Raw genomic sequence first — 14,937 nt, 5'->3', positions numbered from 1 at the left:
TATTGTTATCATTGTAGTGATTGTTTTGAACTCTTTTGTCTTCTATGCCTCAAATGTTTTGATTTGGAATTTCTTTTTTTCCTCCTTCATTCAACACTTTGTGTGATCCTTACTTGAACATATTCTGAGGGATTATTTCACCTCTTGGAGGGACATTGTATCTCTCTCCTATTCTAGCCTTTCTAGTTTTAAATGCCTTCACCAACACTGCCGTTGCTCTTCCTACTGAATGGCCCAAGAAATGATGCTTAAAACCCTGATTGTGTTTTGATTTTTGAACCAAGCAATACAAGAGCCAATAGAGAGTTTTCCTTTTTGAGATTTCAATTATCTAGCCTCACGTTTGCATGGTGGAGACTATGATAAATTATTGTGGGGGATTGCTATTTTTGGAACCATGAATTAGTATGCTTGATTTGTTTCCAAGTTTTTTGAATGAACGAAACCTATTGTCTTCATTTTGGGTTGAACAAATGAAACCTGTTGTCTTCATTCTGGGTTGGATGAATGAAAGATGAGGAGAGAGCCGACATTCCTCTTCATTTTGGGTTGAACGAACAAACCCTGGTTGTCTCTTCGGCACTGGCAACAAGTCGTCTTCTTTGGCAATGACTGAGTAAACAATGGTCGCAAGAATGTTCCAATGATGGGCAATAGGAGTCGTCCTCCGAAAACGACACTGCTTCTCGGATTCTCGGTGACACAATAATTTTACGGCATCGTGTACATCGAAATCAACTTTCCCAGTGGGCACATTCACCTGACACCATCAGCATGAGGGAGTTGGTTCTCTATAAATGCAAGTATGAACAGTGGTTCCTACTTGCATTGCTCGATAGATTATTTTAATAATTTTAATCGGTCAAAAATAGCAATGGGAGTATTTAAGACTTTCTATCCTCTAACCGACGAAAATCTAACATTGGGTACCAAATTGTCCCAAATTGAAAGTTCAGGTACTAGATTGTCACGATTTAAAGTACGGATACTAAATTGGCACTCAGCCTAAAGTACAGGGTATCTATCGGGAATTTTTCCTTTAGTATTTGAACTTTTAAAGTGTCGTTAACCTATTATCCAGCCATTAAATGGCATTTAAAAAGACATAAATGCCCTTTGAGTGTCATCTAATTCTCTTTATCAACCATCTAAACATTGATAAAAAATGAATAGTTTCAAATCCTTGCCTCTTCTATTCAAAAAAGTTGGGGTCATGTTTTGAATAGAAGAGGTAAGAATTTGGTATTGTTCATTTTTTATCAATGTTTGGATAGTTGATAAAGAGAATTAGATGAAACTCGAAGAGAATGTGTGTATTTTCAAATGCCACTTAACGGCTAGTACCGGATTGGCACGTTTTGAAAGCTCGGGTATTGAATAGTTGCATTTTAAAGTTTGGGGACCAAAGTGGCATTAGGCCCAAAGTATAGGTACTAGTTGGGATTCTTCCCTTTTTTCATTTGCTAAAATACCCTCTATAGTTTCATAAATTTACTAAAACCTACCTATAGTTTGTGTTTTACTAAAGGGTCATTTACTAAAACACCTCTATAGTTTCGTAAATTTACTAAAACTTACATTATAGTTTGTGTTTTACTAAAACATCCCCTATAGTTTGCAATCAATTTACTTAATCGACCTTCCATTAAATGAAAGTGGAAAATGATAGTTTTAACCCTAACCATCCATTCAAATAAGTTTAAGTAAAAGAAACTAAAAACAAAAATATCATTTTTGCACCTAGTAAAACACGGGCAACCACTATTTTTTCTCTATTTGGCCAATTTTTATTTTTATAAAAAAAAGCATTAGGGTTTTTTTAGAATAAACAACAATGGATCCATACTGAAATGCACTACCTTTGTTATAAATAGAAATGTTTACAAGTTGGGACCGAGACCTCGAATTCAGTATGGATCTATTGTTATTTATCCGAAAAGTACCCTAACACTTTTGTATAAAAAACAAAATTGACCAAATAGAGAAAAAAAATTAATAATTGCCCCTGTTTTACTAGGTGCAAAAATGGCATTTTTGTTTTTAGTTTCTTTTAATTAATTTATTTGAAAGGATGCTAGGGTTAAAACTGTTATTTTCCATTTTCATTTTATGAAAGATCAATTAAATAAATTGATTGCAAACTATAGGATGTTTTAGTGAAACACAAACTATAGAATAGGTTTTATTAAATTTATGAAACTGTAGGGGTATTTTAGTAAATAATCCTTTCAATGATTTCAGTTAATTATCTCTTGAAATTGCGCATGTAAGTAATTTACACATACCATAACTCCTATGCACTCTCTTTTTATTAATAGCTTTAAATTCAATGAAACTTTTCAATACCGTTTTAAAAATTCTATTAAGTTTATAATATAAATTTTTGAATCCCACATAATTGGTCAAGTTCATGTCTCAGGCCGTCCCACCCTCAACAATCAAAGTCGTGATACAGGAAGAAACTTCTAGTGACAAATTTCTTGCAAATACAGAACTTTCCCTTTCAAATGTAATAGTGAATCCAACTTCTTTCTTTCTCATTCCAACTTTAGCTCATATGATTATTTCCCCTTCAAACTTCTCTTGTATTTTCCCAATCCACTTTAGGTGAAAAACTTCCTTCTTCCCCTTCTAAACAAATCCAGATAGTAAAGATTCATCTTGTACATTCAGAGATTCATAGAAGCTTGATGCTGGAGATTCATAGCCTTACTCAAAGCTTGGCGCTAGAGATTCAAAGAACCAGGGCGGAGCACCAACTTCCCTCAAGTACTGATTCCTTTTACATTGCCTCCAAGGTATGTTCTCTGACCATCGAGTTCCTTCAAGCAATTGCTTCTATGCCGTTTCAATGTCATGTCATTTTTTCAACATTGTAAACTGTTTCCCAAAACATGGGAGAATGCTATTCTAGCGATATAGACCTTGATTACATTGTTCAAGAGGAATGTGGAGAATGCTTATTCTGATGTCATTTTTTTTTTGAAAGATATTGGACGCCTAGTTGTTAATAGCTTTCTTTCTTACAGTCCTATAAACGGGTGGCTCACAGACTTGCTCAATGGGATCTCTTGGATCAAGGGACCTTTTTCTGAAATTATTGTAGTGGTCATGCGATAGGTCATTAGTGATAGATCACTTTTCGTGGTAATTGCTTTTTGGATTTTGAGAGGGGGAAAGTTGGTGAATGGGATTTTAGTTTTCATTGACCAAGAAACCCATGTTCTTTTTTAATACTAGTAAGTGTGCATGTGTAAGGCAATTCTATATGATGATAATGATAGGAATAGTGTATCCAAAATTTTCTATAAAATTCATGTATTTTTTTATTTTTTGTTTTTCACTATTAATCGGATGCAGACCGCAAAATCTTAATATGATTACGTAAGCACCTTATGTTTGGCTACAAAGTTTTGGGTATCCTTGGCAAGCCTACCTATTTGATTAAACTCTTCTTTTTGTAATGTTTTATTTTCTTAGTGTACACTTTTTTGTTTATTTATAAAAAAATGTAAGATTTAAAGAGAGGAAATTGAATGAGGTGAAAATTGTAGTTCAAACTATATTTTAAACCTCACAGTTAAATAGGGATTAAATTAAAAAAAATGGTATTTTAGTCAAAAGAAAGCTCCACAACTTTATTCATATTTTTAATAGTAGTGTAAATATGGAGTTATAGATGTGTTCAATTTTTTTATAATTTTTTATTTCCATGTTTGTAAAAATAATAATGTTATTTACACTTATTTTTTGTTTAATATGTTAAATATATGATATTATACATGTTTCCAAATGTTTTTTTTTAATTTATGTATTTTTTTTATTTTTTTTATTTTATTATTTAATTATGACATTCAAGATTGAAAATTTGACCTAAAAGTTGAACTATTGATCTCTGCCAAATAGAAAAAGAATTTTATTTTTTGTTAGTTTTAGATTATGTATTTCATTTTCATCATCAATAAAAATAATTCTTGTTTATTACACTTATTTTTTTAATTTGATTAATAAAAAATATCATTAGTGTGTCTATTTTTCTACATTTTTGTAATTTTTCTATATTTATTTTTATTTAAAAATTTTATTGTTTAACTATGATTTAATCGGTTGGCCAATTTGAGTTAGATAGTTGAATTGTTTAGTCATCTCTTGAATAAAGAATCATTAGTTTTTTAGTAAATTTTAAAATATATGGGTTTATATTTTTAAAAGTATTGGACATGGATCTAATTAGTAACACTTATTAGTGAAAAATTAACTTAAATATGGGATTTACTAAGAGAGAATATGAGCTAATACCATAAATACAAGAGTTAATGAGAGGTGATAAGCATTAATTTAAGTTACATTTTCAACCTTCATAATCAGAGATGGACTAAGTAAACAAATGAGGGCATTTTAGTCAAGAAAAAATCTACACCCTCATTTGTACTTTTTATAATAGTATAGATATATGTGGGGTCCATGAAAAGTGTAAATGCATTTACTCAAATAAATTCCTAAAAAGCCAACAGGGTCTTGGTATTAGAAATTTTATTACACTTGTTTTCATTACAATGTAACAACCAAATGGATCACTTTTGGTATAAATAATAGTTGTTGGTGATAAATAAATCAATTTTGGGTTTTCCACAATAAAAAACCAAGCAAAATCTATATGTTTCGCTACTATGGTCACTATGAGTGCCTTGCGGAGAACACATTTCCTGCGTTCCCCAGTTCAGAACAAGCCTGAGACCCCAAAGTGAGTTTTGAACACACCAATGCTTTAATCGGACACCAGCTTGATGTGATATTTTGCCTTTTTCACCCAACACTGGTGTGTTTAAAAATCACTAGGGATTTCCAGTTTATCCTGTAATCCTGATCCTATCGCATGAAATGTGTTCTCTGCCTTGTGTTGGATTTGTGGATATTTTGACCCGAATCCTTTTCCCCATCTACATGTTTTCTACAATATCTATTTTATTAAATAATAATATTTTTCTTGCTAATAATAATTACACATAATTATTTCTGTTTTATTAAAGAATAATAATTACACTAATATTAATTATTATTGCTAATAATGATTACACTAATAATTATTGTTTATAATAATGTCTCAGTTGAAACTTGGAATCACAGAACTTTGGAAGAGAGAACGCTTCAGCTGTGAGAGTAGATTGTGGCTATATGAGATGTTTTTCGATTTAAAGGACCCAATTTTGGAAATAATTTCCTTCCTAAAAGTGAAATCTATATACAAATGACTTACAATGATGCATTTATACCGAAGAATGATTTGAAAACCTGTATATAAAAAATTATGGGGCAGAAAATATACAACACACTATGTGCTGTATGATTTGGAAACCCGTGTACAAAAAACTCATGAGAATGATCCCTCGTTCCCATTAGCTTCCTTGACTGGTAATGGTGGATGGTTGGCTGTAGGAACCTCATATCCTGTTCCCCAACCTCCTAATCCATTTAAAAATAACTAAAATTAAAATAAAAATTTTGTAAAATTTAAAACAATTAGGAATGTCACAATGCTCCTTCTTACGTGCAATTTGGGTGGGTTGGGTTGGGTTGAGGGTCAATCCAAGACCAACCCTAACCCTCAAACCTCAAGATTAGGCTTAAGCTTGAGTTTACCAACCTAGGCCCAACTCAAACTTAACTTAACATTTTCGGCTTGGGCATGGGTGTGTTGAGCTTTGTAGTCTAATTTACAAGTGGAATAGATTGATAATATGTAGATATGTATATCATAAAATGTTGGATGGGCTCAGATTGGATTGAATCAGTCTCAGGCTACTCGAGGCCTCAACTCAAGCCCAACCTAAGTTTAGTTTAGGCATGAACTTTTTGGCACAATCCTGACTTGATGTTCGAAAAGTCAAGCCCAACTGTGCAAAAGCTTTAGTTGAACTAGGTCGAACATGGGTTGGGCCCACCTAAATTGCACCCCCTAACTTTTATTTATGATGGGTTTGACGAGTCAGGATCTACTATATATGCATAGGACACTATAGCTAGGGGTGCGGTTTGGTTAACTGAACTGTGGGGTAATTTTCTAGACTGAACCGATATGTTCGGTTTTTATATTTAACTGACCGGTTAACCATAGTTCAGTTTTTTTATGCCCTTAAAATTGGAAAAAAAAGGAAAAACATTGTCGAAGAGTATTGGGATTCCCGCAGCTGGGCCTCTAGTGTTGCCGAAACAGGAGGGGTTGCCAATGTCGGAGGCCGTTGGTGAATCAGTTGGAAGGCAAAGTGCCGAAAGCCAGAACCCAGAACTAGGAGAGTGGGAGTTTGAAAGGGTGAGAGTTCGAAAGAGAGAGAGAGTCCGAGAGGAGAGATAGAGAGAGAGAGAGAGAGAGATCAGAGAGAGAGAGAGGGAAGGAAAGAAAGGGATCCCTGCACAGCGGGTGTCAGACAACTCTTAGTCCGTCAGTCTAAACACCCTCGGACTGTTGAACGTTTTTATTAGATTTAAAAAAATAAAATATAATAATATATATATATATATATCGGTCGATTCGGTTAATCGCTGGTTTTTTAAATAGTTAACCAAAACCGAACCGAAGCTATTGGTTTTTTGAAAACATCGAATCGAAACTAAACTGACCGGTTTGATTAACTGATTTTTCGGTAAAGTTTCAGTCGATTTTTTCGATTAGTTCGTTTTTTCAGTTTTTTTTGCTCACCCCTAACTATAGCCACATGAGCAACAAATTGGCTCCTCAACTCTACTGATTATTTTCAATCTATAAATATAGGCATAAGTGAATATGGTTTTGCTACATTTGAAAGACTGTTTTACTTGCTCCATCAAGTGCCAAGTATGAATTCAAATCTCTTGTGTCCTTCTGGTCTCTCATGGATATGATGTGGCTTGTGAAGGGGCTAGTGATGTTTCAAAGCCCCCTTGACAGGCTTAACTACTGTAGTTTTCTGTGTTAGGTTTAGTTTCTTTTCTGTGTTTATTGTTTCTTTATCCATAGTTTTCTATCTGTTTTTCTTTCCTGTTGTTGCAATAAAATGTTTCTTTACAAAAAAAAAAAAAAAACTTAGGATCTGTTTAATTTGCAGTTGAAATCAGAATTAAAATCCTTCAAAATCGGAATATAATCTATTTGGTTGAGAATGAGAGTTGAAATCAGTACTAATGAGATTTCATTTCCAAATAAGGGGCAGAGAATGGCCATTCCCACAAATGAGATTTTGATTCCACTCAACCAAATAGTCGAAATTAGATTAACCTATTCCCTACGATTCCAAACCCCTGTTGTGTTTATTGTGTTTAGTTATACACTAACCAATGAGAGAATTCATCAAAATTTATGGGAGTAATTTTGATTGGACAAACTCTCAAAAGTGGAGTGACAATATTTGAGAAAATATTGGCTATTTGGGAAAAATAGATTCGGCTGTTTGGGGGGTTTTCTATGCATGACACGTTACCATGAATGAATGAATGGGATAACATTTATGCGGAGAAAGCTCGAACACATTGGTCCAAGCTGTTTTTTCTCAAACAACCAAAGTTTTTTTCTATTAAATGCACTTGATGGACCACTCAAGTAAAGTCTGTTCATAGGTGGGATCAACGTGTTTTATTCTGGTTGGTTAAATAGAGCAAAGAATAGCCTGTGAAAGGGCTAAGAACATAGTTGTAATGCCCAAAAGGTCAGGTTTGAGCCTCAAAAATTTATAACTAGATCAACTAAAATTTATAAAAAATAAAAACCGATATGACAAACGAAGATAGAATGTCCAAGCGTCAATAAGATTTAAGTCTATAATCAACAAATTCTAGGATTTTTAGCATTCAATAAAATAACTACTAATCAACTAACAATCATAAATTCTTTATATTTCAAGATTCAAATCCAAATTTGTTTAATTGTTCAAATGACCAATAATAATGTTTTTTTTTATATATTTAATAAGGAAATCAAACACGACTCCTACTACACACAGGCTGTGAAGTGGTCACAGCTATAAAGTGAGTTGTGCTGCCCATGGGCCAGCATGGCTTGGCATGATATGGACCATGCCAAACATGGCCCGATCATTGTAGCAAAAAATAAAAAATAAAAAATATTATACATAACATTTTTTATTTTTATTTTTATTTATAGAGTAAAATACAAAAACCTCTCCTGAAGTTTCAGACAATCATAAAAACCTTCTTTATACTTTTATTTTAATAAATATCTCCCCTGAACTTTTCAAAAACTCGACAAAAGCCTCCCTTCTATCACCGTCCCAGATGGAAAACGTTAGACTGATGCACTAGTTTTTTCCAAATATCCATTTTACCCTTTTATAAATTATTTTACATACAAAATTACTGAAATAATCCCATTTTAACTCAACAAAAATACATATTTCAGTAATTTTGTATGTAAAATTACTGAGATGATCATTAAAGGAGGTTTTTGTTGAGTTAAAATGGGGTTATTTTAGTAATTTTGTATGTAAAATATTTTATAAAAGGGTAGAATGGGTATTTGGGAAAAAAACTAGTGCATCAATCTAACGTTTTCCGTCTAAGACAGTGACGGAAGGGAGGTTTTTGTAGAGTTTTTCAAAAGTTTAGGAGAGACATTTGTTAAAATGAAACTATAGGGGAGGGTTTTATGATTGTCAAAAACTTTAGGGGAGGTTTTTGTATTTTACCCTTATTTATATATTATTTTTTATATTATAATATTTTTTTATTTTTTATTTTTTATATCTATAATATATAATTTGTTATATCTATAATATATGTATGTAAAAACTCGATTAGGCTCATAAGCCGAGCTTTATTGGGCTCGAGCTCAGATCAAAGCTTGGTTTAGACCAAACCAAATCAAGACAGCTTGTGAAAAGCTCAGCTCGTGGCCACCCCTAAATAATATCCATCTACCATTCAATGACTGATTGGTTTTAATCAACCTCTGGCCTAGGAATTTGCTAATTTCATCTTCCACTAAGGACCATACTTGAGAAGCCATTTGGCAATAAATGAATATGTGGTCCCCATCCTCTAGGTTTCCACAAACTAGATAGTCTGAGTCACAATTGAGACCTCTTCGAATTAAGTTTTCCTTTCTTGGGAGCTTATTGTTCCTAATTAAAATTCACAAAAAAGCTTTTATTTTTAGGGAGCATGTTATCTTGTTTATTCTTCTATACAATTTCCTTACATCTTGGTTTACTTCCCTTTTATTATTAATGACCAATCAAAATGTTTTAGATTATCAAAAATTCATCATCATCAAACTTTGTTTCATTAGTGGGATCATATGATGAATCGTTCACATAGTTGATATTAGATCTAGTTGCCCAACAGTTAAGAAGAAGGGAAACAACTTAGTTGATTTATTCTGTGAAAACAAACAGTAAAAATTGGGTAAATAGTATTTTCTTGCGGAGAAATTAGAGAAAAAATCTCACTTGATTTGACCAAGAATGAAGAGAGGTTAGTGAAGGTTCTTTGGGCCCTTGTTGCATTGAATTCTTCTAAAATCCTAAGGTCTCAATCGTTTGTTGAAAAATTGTTTACTTCAATAAATAACACTTTCCCATGCAAAGACATTTACCTTTGTTCTTTTGCCAGGAAGTGTTAGTAGGGTAAGTGAAACAATTTCTCAAAAGACCCCTAACTTTTATGTATTGGTAAAGACATTTTAGTCCCACATAGTTTGACCAATTTTCCTTCTCTATGCATAAGTGATTTACCCACATGAGAGAATGGCAAAACTTATCTGGGAGAGTAACCAAAAAAATTATCAGAGAGAAAGTTCACTTTCTATGGGCCTTAAACTTCCTGGCAAAAGAACATAAGGCCCTGTGACCAATTTCCCATTTCCCACCCCTAACTTACCAGCAAATGAATGGGCCCTAAGAGAAACTAATAAGAACACCATTTGCTTTATTGACTTCTCATTTTGTTGTTTTTATTTGACCCATAACCTCATAATTGCCAATGTGTTCTCCTCTCATATGTTTTAAATTTAAAAAGAACATAATATATATATATATATAAACATTTTTTTGTATTAATAACTCAATTGTCACTAGTTTTTTGGAGATAACGTTACTTATTGTGGTTACGAAATAATTCAGGAACCTTTAGTGAAACACGAACATGTCGAGATCACATCTTTGCCCCACAACACATCCTTGTCGTCTATTGAGAACATCTCCTAATGATGACATCATCGATTATGTTATTATTATCGGGGATGTTTCCAATACACGGCGGGAATGTGCTATGGGGCGTTGTGGGGCGGAGATGTGAACTCGAACACGCCATAGTTAAATACAAAATGATGCATTGAATTTATTGCAAACAATGGCGCATTCATTTTTCATTGGGGGCCGCTGAATTGTTTTGCAGTTACATTCGTAAGTCCGGTGCCAACTTTTTTAATGCTTACCACTTTTCACTTCGCATACCTAGAGGTTAGGGTTGAAAAAAGGGGTCCGGATCACCTGCCCATGAGAACTCTGCCCACGCCTACCCACAATACACTACCCCCGTGAATTGGGACATCTCCCCCTACATAATACTATGTAGGGGATGAGATGTTCTCCATGTGTGGCTTCGACAAACGTGGGCAGAATTCTCGTGGGCAAGAGATCCGAACTCTAAAAAAAGTCCAATCCGATTGGAATCCAAATTCGATTTGGTAAGAGTCTTAATCTTAATAAATCGGATTGAATGGAAAAATTGATACATTTAGTTAATGGATTGAATTTGAATATATCTGGATTCGATTTTTCATGAAATATTATATTATATATATTATTTATATAATTATATATTCTAATATATTAATGTATTATATAAATGATGAGAGGTAATTTGGTAACCCAAATCGCCTTGCGACACGTGGACTTCAAACGTCACCTCAGCATTGACTAAGCAAACCAGTTTGGCAAGTTAGCATAAAGCACCTCGTCTAGGCTGACCTCCACCTCGGTCGGGCCGAGCTAGTAGGCCTCCTAGTTCACAACGACCTACCTTGAAAGACTGGACGAGCTGTAGGAATATATGATGACCTGTGAGCAAGCTTGCTGACTTGTCTCGAAGAAATGTTACTAGCCCATGATCTCCGGAACATTAATGCCTTGACTGTTAGACCAGCTTACTGCACCGCACGCCTCAGTGTTACTCGAGCAGTTCATAACCTCCGCGCTGATCTCGTAACTGACATAATAATTCACTCGACTAAGCGGAAACGGTTCTACGAGAAGATGAGACCCATTGTAAGAGGGCTAAGACAATTGATATAAGACATTCATTTCTACATGTGAAGGTATGCACGATTACATACTCTCAAGCTCTCTCATTCTCTCAAAGACTCTCAAAACACTCTTTGACTTAAGCATCAGAGTGCCCACCTCAGGTAAAGACAACTCGGACACTCTAATCATTCTTCTTGCAGAACATATCAGCTCAACCACCTCCATCTCGGCCTAGCACAGCTTGGCCCTGACCATGAACTATTCGAATAAGCATCCGAGTCATCTAATACGAGGGAGCAATCAGATTGCGTTACATCAATAAATAATATAATATATTATTTATATTATATCATCACGTTTTTATTACAATTTAAATCGAATTGGATTCAAATAAGATATTTGATAAGATATTCGAATTCAAATTCAAATCATAATATTGAAAATATGACATATTCTCATTGGATCAATTGGATTTCTTATTAAATTAGATTGGATATCCCTTTACGGAATCTGATCCAATCCGTTCTCAGCTCTATTAGAGGCTTATGCCTCTTTCTCGTAAAGCCTAAGCCTCAAACCAAGACTGAAGCCACCAACTAATGGTGGTCCATTTGATAGGATCTTTGATTCATTTTAATAAAGACATGGGATTAAATCTTGTTGTTGCTAGTAGGATTGGGAGGTTAATTAAGGTGATGTTTGGCATCGATGTTGTTTTTTTGAGAAAATGGTGCCATGTAGGTGCCATATCAGAGGAAGCAGTGCTTCAAACAATGCCCTCTTGTTTGGTACCATTTTTCTAGAAAAAACATTGCTCCAGACCATGCCTTGGAAATCAGAAAAGTGTGGTCTAGAGCAATGGAAAATTCAGTGTTTTCTAAGAAAATGACACGTTGTTGCCAGCATTGCAATGATGTGGCATCATCTTGGACATTGGATCATATAGATGAATGTTGAAAACGTTGTTGCTAGTACTGGTACCAAACAAAACCAATGTTATTTTCTCAGAAAACGCCTATGTGGCAGCATCATTCCAAATAAAAAATAAGCACTGTTTTCTAAGAAAATGGTGCTTACAACTCCTCATGCACAACGCCGTTTTTATGAGAAAATGGTTCGATGTTCTTAGCACCGATGCCAAACACCTACTAAGGGAATGATGAGTGGTGGGATATCCCCTCACATTGTGTAGCCACCACTTCTCTTAAAGAGCATCCCTAACTACTTAGTGTCATGGACTCCTAGAGTGGGTAATAAGGCTTCTCATAGAATTGCTAAATTTTGTTCTTACAATTTCATCCACTAATACTTGGTCCTCTATCCTTGAGTTTCTTTGTAATATTACCTATGAGGATTATAACATTGAGTTTTTGAATAAAAACCATTGCCTTATGGCATTTCAAAAAAGAAAAGAAAAGAAAAAAAACGACAAGACTTAAGCCTTGAGGTACTGGGGTTAGTCACTTTTGTTAATAAACTTTATTATTATTATTATTATTATTATTATTATTATTTTGAAAAGAGAAAGAAGTGTACTACACACAACCAAAAATCTGCAAAACAAATAAGAAGAAGGGATGGGGGAAGGGAGTTGATACAAAAATCTAGGGAAGGGGTAGAAGAAGAAAGGGCTTCATGAGCAAGCCAATCTGCTGCCTTGGTTAGATTCTCTAAAAATATGTTGGTACCAAAGACCTCCCTCGAATAGAACTCTCTTCCTCAAGCAGCAAGAGATGATATCTTTCAAATTTCAAGGAGCTTCCACCTTTTTGCTGAGGCACGAGATAACCGATAATGAATCACCCTCGATTATAATAGGATGCTCCCTATAGTTTGTTGCTTGAGTATGAGCTTCCCATGCAGCCCATGCTTCCGCTTGGTTGATGGTACAGGTGCCAATTTTATATGGCATCAAATTTGGTCATGAACAATACTAGCCACAGAACATTTTCCATCATTGTTATGAGAGGCATCAAAATTTATTTTAATAGTGCCAAATTTTGCTTGAATGTGAGTAATCGCTCATACCTGGACCCCGTAGGGGTTGATGCCCTTATATAGCTAAGCTATCATGGATCTCGCGAAACAGTTCCGGGATCTTCGGCCTGAGTGGATGAGATCCATTTCCGCTTTAGTTGGAGAGTAACGTATCAATCAATGAAGTTTATCATTGCCGCCTGATCCAGGTGGGGAGAGGATAAGGCCTACCGCTACGCGGCGTGATCCGGTGATGTTTGAAGTCTGTTGGGAAGCTTCTGGAGTCGATTATTTGTCACGTTGGTTCTTGGGCCCTGAGTTGGCTTAGGCTCTAAGGTGACTTTATGCCGAGGTGGCCGAACATCTGAACTCTGAAAACTGCTGACTAGGCTCCCCTTGCTGAGTTGTCGTTCTACGGGCAGATCGCGTCCACGTGACCTTTACTTACTAGGTCGTGCCAAATTACCCCTCATCATTGTCCATTCGAGCAATGCCTTTATCTTTGCTCCCACTAAGAAACTCCAAAATCATATCAAGAGCCCGTTCCAAAATAATTGGAATTGGAGTTGAAACATTATTGGAAGTTTTTGAGTTCCTATTTTTCCAGACAACCCAAAAGAACAAAAGCTAGTTTTTCGTTACTAAAAGAATTTTGTTTTCCTTTTTATTGCCAGCCCTTGTCCACCAATCACTTAAGTTTTCATTATCATTTGGTCCCTCCAGGGGAGTGTTTAAGATAAACCACATTTGCTTTGTGTGGGCACAATTTTTAAAAATATGATCAGTATCCTCCTCATCCCCACAAAAACTACAAGAGCCATCAATGTTATATCCTCTTTTCTTTATATGGATTTTAGTAGGAAGCCTATTGTTGAGAAGGAAAAAGAGAAAAGTCTTTATCTTTTTTGGGGGGGGGGGGGGGCATTTGATGTTCCAAATATTAGCCAGCCAATTAAAGGTACCGTTTGGGTTAAGAACAAAAGAGCATTTCAATAAATAAGTTGTTTTTATAGAGAACATCCCCTTAGGGTTGCACCCCCAAATAATTTTGTCCTCCATAGAATTAGGATCAATAAAAATTGTCTTAATATCTTGCCAAATTTGGTCAGATACCTCTACCTTTATTTTGTCTTCATTTCAGCATTCTTTTCCAAAATCAATCATGTTCGAGACTTTAATGTTATGATTTGTCATAATCTCACGGTTAATGGTTTCAGATAGAGGTCTGTCATAAACCCAATTATCATGCCAAAGGCTAATAGACCTACCATTTCCTACTTGCCAATGAGTTACTTTCTTAATGAGATCTCTGGCCAGGAGAATACCCTTCCAGGCCCAAGAGACACTCTTTTTAATTTTACAATTCCACAAAAGTTTCTTCCTCAAATATTTGCTTTTGATAACTTTCACCCATAGGTTGTCCTCCTCTTTTATGATCCTCCACCCTTACTTTGCCAAGCTGGCCTCATTAACCCAGTGGAGCTTTCTTATTCCCATACCACCCCACCTTTTAAGGGTGCATGTTTTTTCCCAATTTAGCAAATGAAGAGATTTATTCCCATTTGAATTGTCCCATAGAAAATCCCCTTGGATCTTGTCCAATTCATCTATAGAATTTTTTGGGATTCTAAAAGAACTCGTTATATATTGTTGCACCATATTAGTTGAAGAATTTATGAGGGTTAATCTACCCATAATTGATAGGGAATGTTTTTTCCAATTTGCC

Source organism: Nelumbo lutea, chromosome 3 (genome assembly GCF_056320005.1).
Source record: "Nelumbo lutea isolate HS-2025 chromosome 3, American lotus-T2T, whole genome shotgun sequence".
Classification (NCBI taxonomy): Eukaryota; Viridiplantae; Streptophyta; class Magnoliopsida; order Proteales; family Nelumbonaceae; genus Nelumbo; species Nelumbo lutea.
This window is presented reverse-complemented; position numbering follows the sequence as displayed.